Source organism: Microcaecilia unicolor, chromosome 1 (genome assembly GCF_901765095.1).
Source record: "Microcaecilia unicolor chromosome 1, aMicUni1.1, whole genome shotgun sequence".
NCBI lineage: Eukaryota > Metazoa > Chordata > Amphibia > Gymnophiona > Siphonopidae > Microcaecilia > Microcaecilia unicolor.
Genome location: NC_044031.1, coordinates 421,544,535 through 421,566,290, shown reverse-complemented (window position 1 = coordinate 421,566,290; position 21,756 = coordinate 421,544,535). Strand labels below are relative to the sequence as shown.

The 21,756-nt window shown below is 44.1% G+C and overlaps 1 long non-coding RNA gene across 1 annotated transcript; it reads right to left on the bottom strand.

Annotated features, from left to right (window-relative positions):
- Positions 1–1,449: 1,449 nt before the first annotated feature.
- LOC115460446 lies at positions 1,450–21,398 on the bottom strand. The gene is made up of 3 exons (XR_003940495.1): positions 21,387–21,398; positions 19,104–19,118; positions 1,450–1,520 (listed from the first exon to the last, which is right to left on the bottom strand). It is a non-coding gene; the product is annotated as an uncharacterized LOC115460446 (long non-coding RNA).
- Between the last annotated feature and the right edge of the window lie 358 nt (positions 21,399–21,756).

Here is a 21,756-nt window from a genome sequence, read left to right as displayed (position 1 = left end):
CGCATCCCCGCTAGAAGCGCACACGCGGTCCGGGGGAGCGATTCTTTGTGCCCTCGCCCTCCGACGCCATAGGCCACGTGGAGATCGATTGGGGAACCCCCTGCCCACTATAAAAAGGTAAAAATTACCTGCTTCTCGCTCCGAGCTGTAACGACCTGGTGTCCCAGTGAGTAGCTGCAATAAACGTTTAAATAAACGTCGAAATAAACGCCCTTAAGGACGTTCAAAATTGTTTTTTCTTTTTTTTTTTTAATGGAGCCAGCGGGAGGGGGGAGAAAAGGAGGGACCTGGTGCCACCAGGTTTGCACTTGCTCAAGAAGAGCCCTCAACCCCAGGTACTCAACAAAACCTAAAAATTAGGCTTGGAGACCTAGCCAGAGCTGCTGCTGTGTGTGACCACCACCTGCTGAGATAGAGAACATACTGAGGAGTTTCCGGCAGCACATGACCACATATAGGGAGGCAAAAGGATTGCTCTCTATCTCCACCTGCTGGTAGATGGACACAACCCACCAGTCTATGGATTGATCAGCATGATGATATGGAATGATCGGAATACATTTCTTGAGAAGTAGTTTTTTATGCGATTTATTTTCCACATGGTTTGGAACATTTTCTTTGTGATGTTTATGATTTGTTTATCAAAGGATAGATTGCAGTCAAATGTGACTCCTAGAATTTTTAGCACTTATTGGAAGGGATGTGCCCATGATGTTGATGTTTAAGAAGTGATCGGTATTGTTTGATGATGTGAGTATCAGGCAGTGAGTTTTTCTTTGTTCAGTTTGAGCTTGAAAGTCTCTGCCCATGTTTCTATTATGTTTATACCCTCTGTTATCCTAGTCTAGATTTCATGAAGATTCTTTTTGAAAGGAATATAGATTGTGTTCTTTGTAGTATTTTATTTTGGCCTAATTTAGGTTTCCTACCTGTTTCATACTTTGCTCCATGCATTTCTGTTTATATTGTTTTTATTTTTTGTCCAAGTTCGTTCTAGTCTTCTGCAGTAGGTTTTGGCCATTTTCAGTTCTTCATCATACTGTGGTACTGCTTTGTGCCTCTGTCCTGTTTTTGTTTTCAGAGAGGCTATTGTGTCTAGTATGTGCATACATCTTTTGTCCCATTCTAGTAGGAATCCTTAGAGTTAGTCGGTGGAAACCATTGATCTTCGTATATAGCTGTCCAAAATTGGATTGGATCAATATTTCCATGAGATTTGTATGGTTTATGTAATTGTGTTAGGTGGTTTTTGTGTTCTTTCCAGTAGAGGGTCATGTTTAGCTTGAAGTGATTGGACCAGGGAACTTCTGTCCATCCTGGGTTCTGTATTCTAAAGTCACTGTCCTGTGAGAATCTGTAGGCTAGTATATCTAAGGTATGTCCTTTGTTGTGCATTGAAGACACATATGGTCACTGGAAGTCCCATATTTGAAGGAATTCATCACATCCTGGCCAGTTAAATAGCACTTAGCCCTAATATTCAGCATATGATAGTCAGTTATCTCTGATGAATATTAGCACTTACTCCCAGACTCTATATATGGCACTTGAAAATCTGCGCAGAAACCAAAGCATATTCTATAACAATGCACATAATTGGCTAACTAGCTAATCATCACTGTTAATTGGATGTTAACAAGCAATTATCTGACTAATTAGAATTAATTGAGATTTACGTGCACAACTCGCTAATGGTATTCTATAAGTGGTGCGTCTAAATCCTAAGTAGCATAGTGAAAAGACGGTGTGGCCATGGACGGGGTGTGGGCGCTTCTAAAATCTATGCGACTTATTATTATAAAATACACCCGATCTATGCCTAATTTAAGCATCGGGATTTACACCAAGACATGGCCTAAATGGACAGAACCAAATTTAGCCTCGTGGCGAACTGCTTGGTGTATTCTATATACTGTGTGGAAATTTAAGTCTATTCTATAAAATTTAGGCAAATTTTACAGAATACGCCTAGGTGTAATTTTTGTACATGTAGATTTTTCAGGTGCCATATACAGAATCTAGCCCTTAGCGGCTAGCCGTTAACCGGCTACGTCACCTGACATAGCCAGTTAATATTCAATGCTAACCAACTAAGTTTAGTGATTAAGATAGGCCATGTAAATAGCAGACCTATGTTTAACCACTAAGCACAACTGGTTAGTGCTTAATATCGGCTTAACTGGTTGAGTTGTCGCGGACAAAACTGATGCCGGATATTCAATGCTGGTCACTGGATGCGGCCTGTCATCGAATATCCAGGGTCCGCACTGCCAGTGGCAGCTAACCGTGCTGCCTACCACTGGCTGAATATCGGAGAAAGTATTTAGTATTAGATAATTAGGGCCCTGTTTACTAAGCCGTGCTGTAGGCACACAAACATTTTAGCGCTCACTATAATTAGTGCATGCTAATGATAGAGACACCCATTATATTCCTAAGGGTGTCTCTAGTGTTAGCATGTGCTAAAAAGTTTGTGCACCTACAGTGCAGCTTAGTAAATAGGGCCCTTAATGATTTGCTGAGAATTTATCTCTGTTTTTAAACATTAAATACATTTCTTCCTAAGTGCAATGATTGTGCAATTGATTTTAAGGGAAATTAAAATGCCATTGAAGTAGTTAACTACTTTTGCAGTAGTTAACTACAATAAAAATGTAGTTAACCAGATAGGTAAACTTCCTATTTAGTAAAGTAACTATAATTAAAGTTAAACTATGTTTTTTTTTGGGGGGGGGGTTTAACTTTATTTATTTATTGATTTTAAAGCAACATAATATTTATAAAAACATATAACAGCATATAATATGGAACAGTGAAGAAACAAACAAAAAAAACCATACAGGTCAGTGAGCTGATAAAAACAAAACAGGACAGTATGCGCAACATACTTTAGAGAGCTAATTCCCTTCACAAGTCACATAGTTGTCTAGCAGCGACCATGCTCTATGGAAAGAGGAGATGCAACCAAATCTTATGGCAGCCAGTTCCTCATATTGCCTATAAGAACACAGCAGATTCCACCATTTGTGATATGAAACAAGCTAATTATTCTTCCAATGCAATGCAATCAGATGAAGAGCAAGAGAAATCATTAAGTAGTTGGCACATAGCACTATGCTAAACTCATGTTTTTTGAACCTTAAATTTATCCCTTTTGCCACCTAATTTTAGCATGAATTTAGAAACTCAGCCTAGTAAATTTTCAAAAAGGCCAATTTAGGAGCCTAAACCCTCCAAATATCCATCATTTAAGGTAACAAAGATTCCATGAGCTTCACATACTACTGCTGGATTCTATATAATGCACCTAAAGATCTGTTCTGAAATCCACATGTATTCTATAACAACGTGCATAACTTAATTAGTGTTGATAACAGCACTTAATAAGCAATAATGAGCACTAAGGTAAAATTATGTATAATCATACCTGATAATTTTCTTTCCATTAATCATAGCTGATCAATCCATAGACTGGTGGGTTGTGTCCATCTACCAGCAGGTGGAGATAGAGAGCAAACTTTTGCCTCCCTATATGTGGTCATGTGCTGCCGGAAACTCCTCAGTATGTCGATATCAAAGCTCCATCCGCAGGACTCAGCACATAAGAGAATTACACCCACGAAGGGACACTCTGCCCAGCTCACCACCGCCGAAACGGGGGAGGGGAATTAACCCAGCTCATCCCCACACAAGTGGGGGAGGGGAATCCGTCCAGCTCATCCCCGCGGAGCGGGGGAGGGACACCACACCCGCCGATGCGGGGGGATCTGGCTTATCCTGCAACCGCAACCGCGGGAGGAGCTGACTGACCCTAACACCGCCGAAGCGGGAGGGGTACAAAGCTGCCCTACAGCCGCACGAAGCGGGAGGGAGTGCCGGCAGAATTTATGTCTCAATCCAGCCCCGTAAAACGGGGGGGAGAGGAATGCAGCAGCTCACTGTAACACAAACTCGTCTCAACTCTTGAAGAATCCAAGTGAAAAAACTTGAACACGAAGTCTTTCTGAAGTAACTGAAGACTAAACTTGAACCTGAAATGCAACCAGAATAAAAACAGTACAGATATCTGGGAGGGGCTATGGATTGATCAGCTATGATTAATGGAAAGAAAATTATCAGGTATGATTATACATAATTTTACCTTCCATATCATCAAGCTGATCAATCCATAGACTGGTGGGATGTACCGAAGCAGTACTCACCCAGGGCGGGACATTGAAATCCCTGACCTCAACACTGAAGCTCCAAACCGGGCCTCCGCCCGTGCAGCCACCGTCAAACGGTAATGCTTGGAGAATGCATGAGCTGAAGCCCAAGTTGCCGCCTTGCATATCTCTTCCAAGGAGACGGATCCGGCCTCTGCCATCGAGGCCGCCTGAGCTCTTGTGGAGTGAGCCTTCAGTTGGATAGGCGGCACCTTCCCCGCGGCCACATAAGCCGCTGCCATGGCGTCCTTGACCCATCTTGCCACTGTAGGCTTAGCAGCCTGCAGACCCTTACGAGGACCTGCAAACAGGACAAACAGATGATCCGATTTCCGGAAATCATTGGTCACTTCCAAGTATCTGATGATGACTCATCTCACATCCAGATATTTAAGAGCAGAGTACTCCTCTGGGTAGTCCTCCCTACGAAAGGAAGGGAGACAGAGCTGCTGATTCACATGGAAGCGAGAAACAATCTTGGGCAGGAAGGAAGGAACTGTGCGAATAGTCACTCCTGCCTCAGTGAACTGCAGAAAAGGCTCTCGACAAGAGAGCGCCTGGAGCTCGGAAACTCTTCTGGCTGAAGTGATAGCCACCAAAAAGACTGCTTTCAACGTCAGGTCTTTCAGAGATGCCCTTGCCAAGGGTTCAAAAGGCAGCTTCTGCAATGCTCTTAGCACCAGGTTGAGAATCCACGCAGGCACCACTGAGTGCAGAGGAGGGCGCAGGTGATTAACTCCCTTGAGAAAGCGCACCACATCTGGCTGCGAAGCCAGGGAAGCACCCTTCAGGCGGCCCCTGAAGCAAGCCAGAGCCGCTATCTGGACTTAAAGGGAACTGAGCGACAGGCCTTTCTCCAGACCTTCTTGCAGGAACGCCAACACTGAAGAATTGGAGCAGTGAAGGGAGAAAGTGAGCCGTAGAAGTAGAGCGCTTCCTCGCTCTCAACATAGTGGCGATAACCTTGTCTGAGAAGCCCTTCTTCCTCAGACGCTGCCGCTCAATAGCCAGGCCGTAAGACCAAAGGGAGAGGGATCCTCCATCACCACGGGACCCTGATGTAACAGGCCCTGCTCCACTGACAGCCGCAGAGGATCGTCGACTGAGAGCCTGATCAAGTCCGCATACCAGGGACGTCTGGGCCAATCCGGACCCACCAGGATTACCCTGCCGGGATGCTTTGCCACCCGGTCTAGCACCCTGCCCAACATGGGCCAGGGCGGGAACACATAGAGGAGCTCTTGTGTCGGCCACCGTTGGAGAAGAGCATCTACTCCCAGGGATCGAGGGTCCCGTCCTCTGCTGAAAAAGCGCGGCACTTGGCAATTGGCCGATGACGCCATCAGATCTAGGCTCGGCTGGCTCCAGCGCTTCGTGATGTCCAAGAACGCCTGAGCAGATAGTTGCCACTCTCCGGGCTCCAAGGTATGGCGACTGAGAAAGTCCGCCTTGACATTCATGACTCCGGCAATGTGGGCTGCTGAAAGCTGCTCCAGGTTCGCTTTCGCCCACTGGCAAAGACTCATAGCCTCCTTGGCTAGAGGGGCGCTCTTGGTACCTCCCTGGCGGTTGATATAGGCCACAGCCGTGGCATTGTCCGACAGGACCCGTACAGGCTTCAACACCAGTACCGGGATGAACTCCAATAACACCAACCGAATGGCTCTGAGTTCCAGGAGGTTGATAGACCACTTGCCTCTGCAGGAGACCAGAGCCCCTGCGCTGTCCTTCCCAAGCAGTGGGCTCCCCAGCCCATCAAAGAGGCGTCTGTCGTGACGACAATCCACTCCGGGGTCACCAGAGGCATTCCTGCAGACAACTTGTCTGTCTGCGTCCACCAGCTCAGCGCCTTGCGCACTGCTGGGTCCAAGGGAAGGCGCACAGCATAATCCTCCAACATCGGAGTCCAGCGCAGCAGCAGAGATAGCTGTAGTGGTCTCATATGAGCCCTGGCCCAGGGCACTACTTCCATCGTGGCCGTCATAGAGCCCAACAGCTGCACGTAGTCCCAAGCCCGAATAGGAGAGGCTACTAGGAACTAGTCCACCTGAGCCTGAAGCTTGACCAACTGATTGTCTGGCAGGAACACTCTGCCCACTTGGGTGTCGAATCGAACTCCCAGATACTCCAGGGACTGAGTCGGGCGCAGCTGGCTCTTCTTCCAGTTGATGATCCATCCCAGGGAGCTCAAAAGAGCAACTACCCGGTCCATAGCTTTGCCGCACTCTGCATAAGAGGGGGCTCGGATCAACCAGTCGTCCAGATAAGGATGGACTTGCACTCCTTCCTTTAGCAGGAAGGCCGCTATGACCCCCATTACTTTGGAAAGGGTCCGCGGAGCAGTAGCCAACCCGAAAGGGAGGGCTCTGAACTGGAAGTGTCATCTCAGGACTGTAAAACGCAGAAAGCGTTGGAGAGGAGGCCAGATGGGAATATGCAGGTACGCTTCCTTGAAGTCCAAGGAAGCCAAGAACTCTCCTGCCTTCACTGCCGCTATAACAGAGCGGAGAGTCTCCATGCGAAAGTGCCGCACTTTCAAGGCCCGATTGACCCCTTTGAGGTCGAGGATAGGCCGGACAGAACCTCCTTTCTTTGGTACCACAAAGTAAATGGAGTAACGTCCCTTGCCAATCTGATTTTTTGGCACCGGAACGACCGCACCCAGGCGGATCAGGTTGTCCAAGGTCTGCTGCACTGCCACAGCTTCGACCGGAGACTTGCAGGGAGAGAGTACAAACCCGTCTCTTAAGGGTCGGCAGAACTCTAGCTTGTAGCCGTCTCTGATGACTTCCAGCACCCAAGCGTGTGAAGTTACTGTGGTCCGCTCACCCAGAAACGAGGACAGCCATCCTCCAATCTGCACTGGGGCGTGGACCAAGGCCCCGTCACTGGGTACGAGACCCTGGGGGAGGACCGGAGGGAGCACCTCCGGGACGGCGGTCTCTGCGAAAGGAATGCTGCTTGGGGGAGAAATTCCTCTTGAAGGAAGAGGGGGCAGAGGAGCCCAGCCTGGCCGGGCGGTACCGACGGGCTTCCTGCAACCGTCCTCTGGAGGGACCGGGACGGGTACTAGCCCGAGCCCTGACCTCTGGTAACTTCTTGCCCTTAGACGTGCCGAGATCGGTCACGATTTTGTCCAGCTCGACCCCAACGAGCAGCTTGCCTTTAAAAGGCAATCTAGCCAGGCGGGATTTAGGGGCGTGGTCAGCAGACCAATGTTTCAGCCCAAAGCCACCGCCGCGCAGAGACTGTCTGAGCCATGCCTTTAGCTGAGGCTCTCAAGACATCATACAGCAAGTCTGCCAAATAGGCTAGGCCCGATCCCAGGGCCGGCCAATCAACCCTCAAGGAATGATCCGAGGGGAAGCCCGCTGCACCATAGTCAGGCACGCCCTGGCCACATAGGAACCGCAAACCGAGGCCTGCAAACAAAGCAGTTGCCTCAAAGGACGACCTTAAGGCCGCCTCCAATCTTCTGTCTTGGGCGTCCATTAGGGCCGTGCCACCTTCCACCGGCAAAGCCGTTTTCTTAGTCACCGCAGTGATTAAAGAATCCACAGTAGGCCACAGATAGGCCTCATGTTCACTTTCAGATAAAGGATAGAGGCGGGACATAGCCCTAGCCACTTTAAGGCTCGCTTCCGGGACATCCCATTGAGCCGAAATTAAGGGGTGCATGGCTCATGCACGTGGAAGGTTCTAGGCGGGCGCTTCGTCCCCAGCATAATGGCAGAGCCAACAGGGGCTGAGGGAGAGACGTCCTCCGGAGAGGAAATCATCAAAATGCCCATGGCCTGCACTAACAGGTTGGGCAAATCCTCTGGGCTAAAAAGCCGCGCTGCAGAGGGGTCATCCGCTCCATCCGAGCGGGGATCCGTCTCCTCCAAGGAATCCGCAAAGGACCGTTGGGAGACCTCAGACACGCTGCCATCATCTACATCGGAGGAGACAAAGTCCTCCAAGGCCTGGAAATCAACCCGAGGGCGTTTACCTCTGGGAACCTCAACCTCTTTATCAGAAGAGGGAGCAGGGGCAGCGTTTTGCATGAGGAAAGCCTGATGCAGCAGTAAAACAAACTCGGGGGAGAAACCCCCCATACTGTGCACTTCCGCAGCCTGGGCAACAGCCCTAGACGCACCCTCAACCGACGCTCGCAAGAGCGGGGGAGAAACATGCTGCGCATCCAAAATGGCGTCCGGCGCGACACTCCGCGAAGGAGCCGCGCGGGAAGAACGGCACTTAACTGTAGCCGCTTTTGTGCCGTCGCCCAAATTAAGGGCGTTCATGGCACTAATGTCTCCAACCTCAAGGGCGGCCCCGAAGAAGCCGTCCGAGCCGCGTGGCCGGCCAAGATGGCGGAGACGAGGAGCGGGGGATGGGCATTTATGGCGGGAAAAACCGCCACGCCGGAGGAAGGACCGGGACATTCATCGGTCACGAAACTGTCACCCAACAAGGGCGAATCAGGCTGTAAGACCCCCGCATCCCCTCTAGAAGCGCTCAAGCGATCCGGGGAGCGCCCTTTGCGCCCTCGCCCTCCAACGCCATATGCCACGAGGAGAAGAATCGGGGAACCCCCTGCCCGCTATAAAAAGGTAAAATTACCTGCTTGCCGCTCCGAGCTGTAACGAACTGGTGTCCCAGTGAGTAGCTGCAATGAACGTTTAAATAAACGTCGAAATAAACGCCTTTAAGGACGTTCAAAATTTTTTTTTCTTTTTTTTTTTTAATGGAGCCAGCGGGAGGGGGGAGAAAAGGAGGGACCTGGCACCACCAGGTTTGCACTTGCTCAAAAGAGCCCTCAACCCCAGGCCTCAACAAAACCTAAGGATTAGGCTTGGAGGCCTAGCCAGAGCTGCTGCTGTGTGTGACCACCACCTGCTGAGATAGAGAACATACTGAGGAGTTTCCGGCAGCACATGACCACATATAGGGAGGCAAAAGTTTGCTCTCTATCTCCACCTGCTGGTAGATGGACACAACCCACCAGTCTATGGATTGATCAGCTTGATGATATGGAATTGGCAATAATAAGAATTTACACGCACAACTCGCTAAACATATTCTGTAATGAACTGTACCTAAATTCTAATGCACACAATTCAAAATGGGCATGGCCAAGGGCAGGGAAATGGGCATTTTGTGAGCATTCCAAAATTTATGTGCATAGTTATAGATTATGTTCCAGTGCGTGTAAATCTACGTGCAGGGATTAACGCCACATTTTTTTCTTGGTGTAAATGGATGCATGTAGTTTTAGGCACTGGAATATCAACTAAGCATATTCTATATACTGTCTCGAAATCTAGGCGCCACTAATAGAATACACTTAGTTGGAAATGTTTACCGCGTGGATTTTTTAGGCGCCATATATAGAATCTGGCCCATTGTCATTCCTAATCATTCCATCTGGAATTCCCAGAATACAAAAGTTATTCCTTCTACTTCAGTTATTAAGGGGTCCTTTTACTAAGCTGCAATAAGTGTAAGCATGGGCTTACCATAGCTTAAAAGGGCTTATAGTGGGACGTGCTCAGGCATCCTATGGTAAGTTCTCAATCAGCACACTACCCGGATGCTAAAAAATATTTTTTATTGTTGCACTGAGTGGATTCCTTCCTTCCCCTCACCTTTGCTTTAGGAAAAGCTGCTGAAGGAAGGGGAATTCAGCCTCAGTGTCTGGAGGAATAGAGTTGCTTTTTCTCTACTGCCAGTCTCTGCGTACCTTTCCTGTATCTCAGGTGTGCAGCCTGCCTTACCTCATAATAAGCACCATTTGATAACCTTGTCAGAAAAGAGTTTGCTGTGTTTTGCTTATCAAATTTAAATAGCATAGTATCTCATATTAAATTCTGCTCCAACTATATAGAAATCTCATTGATTACCAGCTTACTGCCTCATGTCTAATAAAATACAGACTTGAAGGCAAGACTTTCTTTCAGGAACACATAAATCGATAAAGGAAAGTGGAGGAAATAACAATGCTTTCTGTTCAAATTCCCACAGAGAGAGAGAGAGAGAAATAAGAAAAGAATTCTAGGTATAGCTACGCAAACAAAAGTGCATGCACTTTCAAAGTTTCTTTTAAAATACCTAGCAATTTCATAGTGTCAGAAAGGAAATGGCATTCTTTTCTATATTCACTTGAATTCTGTCATCCTTAAAATCTTCAGCGGAAGAAGATTTTCATAGCTCAAAAGATAATAATCTGAGCATGTTGTAAGATGAGCCACTATGCATACTCCGGGCTAGATTTTATTTATGGTGCCTGAAAAATCCACGTGGGAAAAAACATGGAGATTCTCTAAAGTATGCCTAAAATAGGCCACATTTTACTTGATGTAAATCCCAATGCCTACATTAGGCGCAGACTCCCAGATTCTATATAGTACGCCTAGCATTCCATGCCAAAATCCAAGTGTATTCTATAACAATGTGCTTAACTTAATTGGCTTAACAAGCCAATCAGCATTGTTAATAGCACTTAACAATCATTGATGAGCACCAATTGGAAATAATTAGAATTTACACACGCAACTCCCTAAACTTATTTTGTAACACACTGCACCTAAATTTTAATGCGGGGCATAGTTATGGGCAGGGAAATGAGTGTTTCATAGGCATTCCAAATTTACATGCTTTGTTATAGAATATGGCCTTCTGTGCCTAAATCTATGTGCCAAGATTTACACCATATTTTCATTGGTGTGAATGGATGCGCATAATTTTAGGTGCTAGGATATTGACTAAATGTATTCTATATACCATGCCTAAATATAGGCACCGTTTATAGAACACAATTAGGTGGAAATGTTTTCTGCGCAGATTTTTTAAGCGTCATATATAGAATCCCCCAGAGCAGGTGTATTTTATAATAATGTGCATAGATTTTAGAAACACCCAGGCCAACCAAGGCCATGCCCCCTTTTCAACTATTCGACTTAAAATTTAGGCACACCACGTTATAGAATACACTTAGTGAGTTTTGCGCGTAAATCTCAATTAATGCCAATTAGTACTGATAATTGCTTGTTAACAATTAACTTATGCACATTGTTATAGAATACGCTTTGGTTTCCATGCGGAATTTCAGGTGTCATATATAGAATCCCGAGGTCCATGAATATCCTCTGATTCATCCAAGTACCTGTCCACCCAGTTTTTCAGCCATCCACATACATGCCTTTTATTTGCCTCTGTCTAGAATATGTATCAACCAGAAACTTGTCATAGTTATGTGGCTCCTATTATACTGTGTTTCAAAAAAGCTATACAAAACTTGTTTTCTACATAAGTCTGTCAAAACTTGACCCATTTCAATAAAATTTGGGATATACCATCCTGAATAAATTTGCAGTAAGCCAACACCCACTCCAGTCACCTAACCTAAATGACACCACTTCACGAGCTGGGTCTTCAACTGTCACAATGTTTTCTTCAGTGCAAACTGATTGGGCCCTGCCTTTTCCTGACTGGCAATCAGTTGAGCCCGTTTCTTGCAATTTCTTCAAAACACATACTACACATCCTCTTCCACCTCTTTTTAGAACCAGTCTTTGAGAACCTTAACCTTTCTCCAGATACAAATTTTTAGTACCTGAAATTTGCTTGACCAAACTTGCCACTTGCAGATGCTGCCTTGTCCAGAGAGCAATGAGCTATGCATGCTCTGTATTTCAACAACTCTGATTGACTGTGGTCCATTCACACTCCAAGTGGTATCATATGTTACCTTTATTTCCTGAGTTTTTGTACCCTTCAGCCAATTTGTTTCCCAGCAGAGAGAATGGAGGCAACCTTAAAGGTATATTTAAAGTTTTCCATCCAATTGTAACAACTTCAAACAGTCCCAGATAGTGACATTTTTACATAGAAATACTTAATCTCAGGTCTCCTTTGACCTAGGGCCCCACTTTGGGTGCTATTTGTGGTAGCCCCACTCCTGGGTATAATTTTTATACAGGAGACTCACATGATATCAAGGCTAAATCCCTGGACCTTCTATAAAAAGCTAATTAGGATTCTTTGACAGGAAAAGTAAAGCCATTCTTTAGGGCTCAAGGCATGTGATTCATAACTTCAAGGAGATACATCAGACACAGTATTGGTCTTTACTGAGAAAACAAAATTAAAATCCAAATAGTGCAACTGGTAACAGCTGGGTTGCAGCTTTAAAAATAAGCATATAGTGTTAATAAAGCAAGCAAGTACTCTTAAATTAAGAACTTAACCTTGCTCACAGAGTGGAATTTTAGAAAAACATTCAACTTAGAATATGGACATCCAAGTGCATACATCAGATATGGTGTCAATTTCTCATAAATGTTAGAGCAGATCTGCTGATATACAGCCTGTTTTAAAATACATAAGAAATTGACGCCCAAGTTCTGGCTACTTCCAGCATGAACATCCATTTTACAAACTAAAATGTCCAAACTATGATCAGGGCAAAGCAAGAGACATAGATGGCTTCATGGCAGCAGTGGAATAGCTACAGGGGCCACGAGGGCCTGGGCCCCCCAAATTTGCTCTGGGCCCCTGGTTTGGCTGGCAGGGGTTCCCAACCCCTGCCAGTTGAAGCCTTCGCCAAGTGCTGGTCTCCGATGCCACCACATTTCCTGCCCTGCTATCTCTTCCCCTCATGTCCGGCACGCTTGTTTTAATGAAATTGAGTATGCGCACATGCTCTGTTTCAATAAAACGAGCATGCTGGACTGTGAGGGGAAGATAGAGCAAGGCAAGCAATGCGGCAGCAGCAGAGACCAGCACTGGATGAAGGCTTCAGCTGGTGGGGGTTGGGGACCCCAGCCAGCCAAGATAGGTACAGTGGCAGCAGTGGGTGGGAAGCGGCAGGGAGGCAGCAGCAGTGGGGGGCGGCAGATGAAAATGTGCCCCCCACTATGGTCTTTGGCCCCCCTCCCACCTCGAGGTCTGGCTATGCCCCTGCATGGCAGCATAGAAATATCGATATTCTATATGGCCGTATAGACCTCCATGTGGAAGAGTACCCTAATAAGAACAGCCAGCTGAAAAGTTGAGCAGAGCATGAGGTCATAGGTTCAAACTTCACTGTAGCAGATTGTAATTTTCTTTTCTTTTTTAAAATTATGAGCCTCCAGAGACAGAAAAATACCTACTGTGACTTCCTTACTCCTTCTAATAGAGAACTGCTCAATCAGAACACCTTTCTCTAACCTGGACATACCAAGTACCAGGTCTAAATACAATATCCATCTTTTTATACATGGATGTCCCTTCCTCTTCTGCAATTGGATTTGGACAGCTTTCTTTTGGCCCTTCCCTAGACCTGCACAAAATACACCCAGACAATTCCCCCTTGTGATATGGATATACTGCAGTTGTAGATGTCCATACCCTGGCTTTATAAAATCAGGATTTGGATGTCCATGAAATATAGATATCTAAATGCCAGACTTTACGATGTATAAAACATAAATAGAGCATCTAAAATAATCACCTTAGTGTCTCATAGGAGTCTTCTGTGGCTACCTAAAATAATTTGCTATATATTTTTTAACTAAAGATGGCCAAAATATATTCTGAATTTCTTAGTGGATTATTGACAATTTATCTATTAGTCTTCCTTATATAAGGGATGGAAAATCAACTCAGTGTTCAAATGGTTTGCTAATTTCATCTCAGAACTGTATAACAAAAATAAATATAAAAACTGACTCACTGTCTATTATACAAGTTAAAACCCTACTTACAAAGCACTTGCAGCTTAGCTTCAAGTTCATCCCTCCGCCTGAATGATTTTTGTTCTATCATTGTACAGTCATACCAAATTGTGATTGGTCCATTTCTACGTGAAGATATTCTGGCAAACTTCATTAAACTCCATTAATTAAACATACTGTTAAAAAAGCATCCACAGACCTATGAGGCATGCCTAATTTTAGCCAGTCTTAGATCTACCATACACTTGGTAAAGGGATTGAATGGGCAGTGTATCATTAGTTCTAGAACTTCTTGGATATTTCAACTATTTAGGTATCTACCAATCAGGTTTTCAAGCTAGAAGTACAGAGACAGTCTTGTTGTTGATTAGATGCCCTAATTGAGGGATGGAGGGGACTTGGTCAGGAAGGAGCAAAAGGAGCACTCAGGGAAAACAAGGCCACGGTGAAGAGATTGAATGAATTCTTTGCTTCAATTTTTATGGAAGAAGATGTAAGAGATCTACTTATACCGGAAATGGTTTTCAGGGGTGTGACACAGAGGAACTGAAAAAAAATCTCGATGAACTTGGAAGATGTACTGAGCCAAATTGACAAGTTAAAGAGTGATAAATCACCTGGACAAGATGGTATACACCCAAGGGTATAGAAAGAACTCAAACAAGAAATTGCTGATCTGCTGCTAGTGATCTGTAACCTGTCGTTAAAATCGTCCATAGCACCTGAAGATTGTAGGGTGGCCAATGTGACACCAAGGGTGATCTAAGAAATTACAGACTGGTATGCCAGACTTCAGTTCTGGGCAAAACAGTGGAAACTATTATAAAGAGTAAAATGACAGAACACATAGACAAGCATGGTTTAATGGGATAGAGTCAGCATGCATTCAGCCAAGAGAGGTCTTGCCTCACAATTTGCTTCATTTCTTTGAAAGCTGAATAAACATGTGGATAAATGTGAGCCAGTTGATGTAGTGTATCTAGATTTTCAGAAAGCTTTTGACAAAGTACCTCATGAGAGACTCCTTAAAAGGTTAAGGAATCATGGGATAGGAGGCAGAGGCAATGTCCTGTGGATTAAGAATTGGTTATTGGACAGAAAATAGAGGGTAGAGTAAATGACCATTTTTCTTAATGGAGGAGGGTGAATAGTGGAGTGCCACGGGGATCTATACTGTGTCCGGTGCTATTTAACATATTTATAAATGATCTGGAAATTGAACTGATGAGTGAGGTGATTAAATTTGCAGATGACACAAAACTATTCAAAGTTGTCAAAACACATGGCGGATTGTGAAAATTGCAGGAAGACCTTAGGAAACTGGAAGACCGGGCATCTAAATGGCAGATGAAATTTAATGTAGACAAATGCAAAGTGATACACTTTGGGAAGAATAATATAAAACATAGTTATCTGATGTAAGGATCCACTTTAGGAGTCAGCACTCAAGAAAAAGATCTAGGTGTTATTGTACACAATACACTGAAATCTTCTGCCCAGTATGTGGCAGTGGCCAAAAAACCAAACAGGATGCTAGCAGTAATTAGGTGAGGGATACAAAACAAGACCAAAAATATTTCTAATGCCTCTGTATCGCTCCATGGTGTGACCTCACCTTGAGTATTGCATTCATTTCTGGTCGTCGAATCTCAAAAAAAATATAGCAGAATTAGAAAAGGTTGAAAGAAGAGCAACAAAAATGATAGAGAGAATGGAACTGCTCCCATATGAGGAAAGGCTAAAGAAGTTAGGGCTCTTCAGCTTGGAAAAGAGAAGGCTGAGGGGGGATATGATTGAGGTCTACAAAATCCTGAGTGGTGTGGAGTGGGTAGAGGTGAATCGATTTTTCACTCATTCAGAAAGTACAAAGACCAGGGGACACTCAATGAAATTGAATGGAAATGCTTTTAAAACAAATCGGAGGAAATATTTTTTCACTCAAAGAGTAGTTAAGCTCTGGAACTCATTGCCGGAGGATGTGATAATGGTGGTTAGCGTATCTGGCTTTAAAAAACATTTGGACAAGTTGCTGGAGGAAAAGTCCACATTATGTTATTGGGATGGACATGGTGAAAGCCACTGCTTGCCCTGGAATTGTTATCATTAAATTGTGCTACTAATTGGGTTTCTGCCTGGTACTTATGATCTGGATTGACCACTGCTGGAAGTAGGATACTGGGCTAGATGGACCATTAATCTAACCTAATATGGTTATTCTTATGTTCTTATCTCCCCTCAGCATATGACAGACACACAGGTATATAAATTACTGTTCAATGGCTGAATGGTTTGGGCATTAAGGGTAGAACTTCAGATGGGTTTTTTTTCATTCTTGAGTAATAGGAAACATAAAGTATCATTGAACAAGGGACTTATGGCTGTTATCATGTGATCTTTCACAGTGCTCTGTCCTCTTGTAGGAAATATTGAATGCCTCTGACACGTGTAATATTAGAAAACACAAGAGAGGCAGAAGATCTGTGATGCAAGCACAGCAGGGCAAACAGCAGACCAACAAATATAGATAATAGTGGCAAGGGTTTTAATTCAATATACACTTATGGCTGATGTAGCCACGATTTGACAAAAAGCTGCATCAGAGGCAAAACTAGAAAGGTAAAACCAAACAGAGCTGCCAAGAGGGGGCAGGGGGGCAAGATTCCCTGGGCCCAGCTTCCAAGGGGGACCCAGCGCCAGATGGCTCTGCTCCCTCGGTCTCTCTCCTGCCCCTGTGTGTCAGGACCTGGGTGATTGCAGAGTCCTCCAAAGCTCCTCCAGCAAACCAAGAGAGCACTGACCCACCAGTCTCATCCAACTGCAGCCGTTTAATCAAAATGGAATGATTGATTGTATCAAAAGCAGCAGCTAATAAAATCAACAAAAATGTTTCTCCCTTGTCAAAACCTACATGAATTTCATCCAGCAAGGAAATTAACAACATTTTAGTGTTGTGTTTCTGTCTGAATCCAAATCGAAAAATATCAAATAGCTCATTATCTTCCACAAAAGCTAGTGATTGCTGTAAAACCAATTTCTCTGTAACCTTAGATAGGAATGATAGGGAGGAAATAGGTCTGAAATATCATGAACTGCCTTTTAATAATGGTCTAACCATCATCCTCTTCAATTGCTCATTGCTCAGGAACATATCCCTCAGTGTATGATTTATTAACTATTACTGACAAAGAATATAAATTCAATCATTTAGATGAATTACTCAAAGATTGAATTACCACCACATCCCACCAGTCAGTTACAGGTACAAATTCTTCCCATTTACCTTCACACCCTTCTGAAGTAGGGATCACAGAGCTAATGATTATCTATACTTTCTCTAAAAAATGTTTTGCAAATTCATCACATAAACATATTTCTTTATTAAAATAATCTTTAGATATTATAAGAGATCATACAACAGAAGATAATTCTCTAGTGTCCACAGCAGCTGTCTCAATTTTATTATTACAAACATTTTTGCCATTATACATGATGGCTGATAACTGTCCGATAAAGTGTTATACTCATCATGAGGCCCTTTTGCCAAACTATGATAAAAAGTGGTCTTAGTGTGTCCTTATGCAGGTCATTAACATGTGCTAAGGCCATTTTTACCATGAATAGTGGCCACACGTTAATTTTCTCAGCACATAGCCATTAGTGGGTGAGCCCCTGCTACCACCCATTATGTAGGGAAGGGCTCATGCACTTATCAGTTGGCACATGGTAATGTAGCTGCCCTAACCTATTAGAACAGAACGTGTCTACTGTTCTCCAGACCTGTCCCCAGCATTAAACAATACATTTTATTTTTTAGTGCATGGGTAGTACGTGCACATGTAAAATCTACCACAGGATGCCTGACCTCGCCCCCCAATAAGCCCTTTCTTTGCTGCAGTAAGCATGCATTAGTACTTATCGCAGCTTAGTAAAAGGAGCCCCAGGATTATAAGCCAGGGGCATAGCCAGACTTCGGCGTGAGGGGGGTCCAGAGCCCGAGGTGAGGGGGCACATTTTAGCCCTCCCCCCCCCCCAGTGCTGCAACCCTTCCCCCCCCCACTGCCGCCGCCACCACCACCAACAACAACAACAACTTTGACCCAACCGTGCCGACGACCCTCTCGACCCCTCCTCTCGCCGTTGCCGTCGCCTACCTTTGCTGGCGGAGGCCGGGGTCCCCCACCAGCAAAGGTAGGCGACGGCGGGTTGGCGGCGGGAGGGGGGGGTCGAGAGGGTCATTGACAGGGGGGTCCAGGGCCAAATCTACGGAGGCCCAGGCTCTTGTGGCCCCACATAGCTACGCCACTGGTATAAGCATCTGGATATTTCACTCATCTCTCTTTTTTCATAACTCTCGCTTCTCAGATCTCAATTGTTCAGTATACCATGGTTCATTTTTTAACTTTATTAATTCACATTCCTCCAGGGGCCGATGTTGTCTAAAGTAGATATTGAGGTCACAATCCAATAATTAACACTATCAGACAATTGCAAACGGGCCCTTTTACTAAGTGGCGGCGACAATCCGGAACTATCCCCATCCCAAAGTGGGCACTGGTGGTAGTTCTAACCCCAATGCACGGTTTTTCAGGCGCTAGTGGAAATATTCAAAAAATATTTCTGCAGGGGGTTACTTGGTGATAATAATGCAGTGCCAAGCGCTATCTGGTTACTGCTGGGTTAGCGCAGGAGCCCTTACCACTACCTCAATGGGTGGCAATAAGTGCTCCCCCTCCCCCTCGCATGGCCACACAGTTAGAGCAATCTTACCATATGGCATGTCTTTTTTCAGCCTTTTTACCTGCTACAGTAAAAAGGGTCTCAGTGTGCGACAAAAATGGCCCTCACCATTAGCACAGGGCTCTTTTTACCTCAGTTTAGTAAAAGGGCCACAAAGAGTCTAAATTAGGGAGTACTGGGAACCATTCATTTTTTGTTATTGATCACATAATCACTTCTTTTCCAGAGGTCTTGTTTATTCTCCTTATATGTTATTGGAGACCCAGTCAATAAAACAAAAGAGGTCAGTTATACTTACTGGAGATCTTAACTTAGGGCTCTATTTACTAAGCCACGTTATACACGAGCTATCGTTTTTAACACATGCTAAATATTAGCATGAACTAACATTAGGAACACCCATAGGAATATATGGGTTAGCGAATGCTAATTTTTGCTCGTGCTAAAAACACTAGCACACCTTAGTAAATAGGGTCTTTATCGATGTACGTAGACCTTTTAAAAAAAAAAAAAAAAATCCAATAAGAGCCAGATTCAGCCCTCAGTGCTAAAATTCAGTGTGCAATGCTATTCTATAAAGGATGCTCCGGAATATGCACTTTTTATAAAATAGCATTGAGCACCTAATTCAGTGCTCAACTTTGGGTTCCAAATTTTGGGCCCCTTTAACAAAGGTGCACTAGCGTTTTTAGCATGCACTAACCATGTAGATGCCCATAGGAATATTATGGGTGTCTACACAATTAGCATGCGCTAAAAATTCTAGCGCACCTTTGTAAAAGACCCCCTTGGTGCTCATTTGGACATGAGGACTTATGCCAGCTGAAACCTGTTGTAAATCCTGGTGCACAAATTGGGCACAGAGCCCCGCTATTCTGTAACACTGCACGTATCTTTTGTGAATGCCCCAACCCACCCATGCCCCTCCCTCAGCCACGCACCCCTTTTCAGTAGTATGCAATCCAATTTTGGCGCCCACTGTTACAGAAGTATGTAGCCAGATCGGCACCTTAATCATAATTAGTACCAATTAAGTACATGTTAACTCCAGTAATTAAATCATTGGAGCCCATTAACTAATTGTTTTGTGTGCCAATTTTGGATTTGCGCCCAAGTTTTGGTGCCCAAATATCGACAACCTTTATAGAATCCAGGGGTATATGACCAGCTTTGATTTGACTAATGTGATTGCAGTCTGCTATTTTTTGTTGTTGTAATGGGGATATGACACGTTATGTGTTGTTTTTGCTTTTATTGGGTTTATTTTATGTATGCTTTATGGTAATCTGTGAACGATAAGTATTTTTAAATAAATTAATTAATTCATATTTTTGCTGATGAAATCCAGCTCTATGTTCCACTAAGTGGCGAACAAAACAATAATATGGGCAAAATTGACAAATGTGTGAGTGCTATTGCAAGTGGGATTCTTAGTAATAGACTGATATTAAACACCACTAAATCAAATGCCATGTAAATAGGTAATAAGCCAGTCGAGCTTACGTTACAATTTAGATAGCATTATGTTACCATTTAGTGACAGAGTGCAGAATTTAGGGGTATGGATGGACTCACAACTTGTTATACAAGAGAAGATCACTACTATGGGCAATACATAGCCTTGTCATTTTGTTCATGCTGTTGACTTGGCAATACCGTTCATGCATCGATGGTATCTTATTTGAATGACTGCAATGCTGGCACATAGAGTTGCTCCAGAATATGTTACCTAGACTGGAGTGTGCACAAAACATAGCATCAAAGTTCTTCATTGATGGTATCTGACAAGACCACATTACTCCCATACTTCAGAATCTACATCAGCTATCAGTTTCTGTACTCTTCCAGTTTAAGCTGTTACCAGTTACTTTAAAGCACTGCATGAGCTGGACAGGAATATTAAAAGTACCGATTATAGAATCCGCTTAGTCGGCACTGATTTCAGCGCTAATTTTTTAGGCTCCATATATAGAATCGCCCACTATAGGCCTTATTCTATAAAGGTTATGCTCCTAGATTTGTGTTTCCACAATTTATGCTCCTAAATTTAAGAGCATAATTAATGCTCATAAATTTATGCTCCTAAATTACAAGCATACTCTATGCTCCAAAATAGATTATGCTTGTAATTTATGAGCATAAATTATGCTCATAAAGTAGGAGTATAATTTTTAAGGTGTAAATTTAGGAGCATAAGCTTTATAGAATAAGGCCCTATGCATTTTCTATAAACTGCACCTATCTTTAGGTGAAGTTTATAGAATAATGCTAAGCACGGAGGTGGGAAGGTATGTGCCAATTCTTTAAGTGCCATTTATAGAATTTGGTCCTTATTGTTTGGAGGGGGGCATGTCATAGATGGAGAATGGGCAAGGAAGTGTGAACCAGCTAGTGCATTTGGATTACTGCACACTAACCCACTGATTCTATAAAAGTCGCAAAAATGTTTGGCACACGCTCAATTTGCGCATGCAATTGAATTCAATAATGAGCCAATTAGTCCCAATAATTGGCTTTTTAACTATCATTATTGGTGCTAATTGAAATCGATCAACAGGTATGCACTTAAATTTAAGTGCACGATCCACGTCTAAATTTTACACATGTCCTAGAAAAGGGGGCACGGAAATGTGAGGGTCATGAGCATTCTGGAGCAGAGCATGGGCATGGATTCCAATTAATCAAAACGAGAAGTAGGAAGTGGATCAATTACTCTAGAAACCGGGACAGCTGGATGAAGTACGAGAGTCTTTATTGTAGACTCGACACAGATCTGTGTTTCGGCCACAGGCCTGTCTCAGGAGTCTCTATAATGTACACACTACAAAGACTCCTGAGGCAGGCCTGTGGCCGAAACACAGATCTGTGTTGAGTCTACAATAAAGTCTCTCATACTTGATCCAGCTGTCCCAGTCTTTAGAGTCATTGGTCCACTTCCCACTTCCAGTTTTAATTCACTTGTCCCGTGGGATTTTGTTGTTCATCCACCTAGGTGGATTTCCCGTCCCTATCCATGGATTCCAGTTACACATGCGATTATAGAATAAGGGGGTTCTGTGTATAAATTGGGGGGGGGGGGCATTTACATCCATTTTTGTTGGTGCAAATGGACA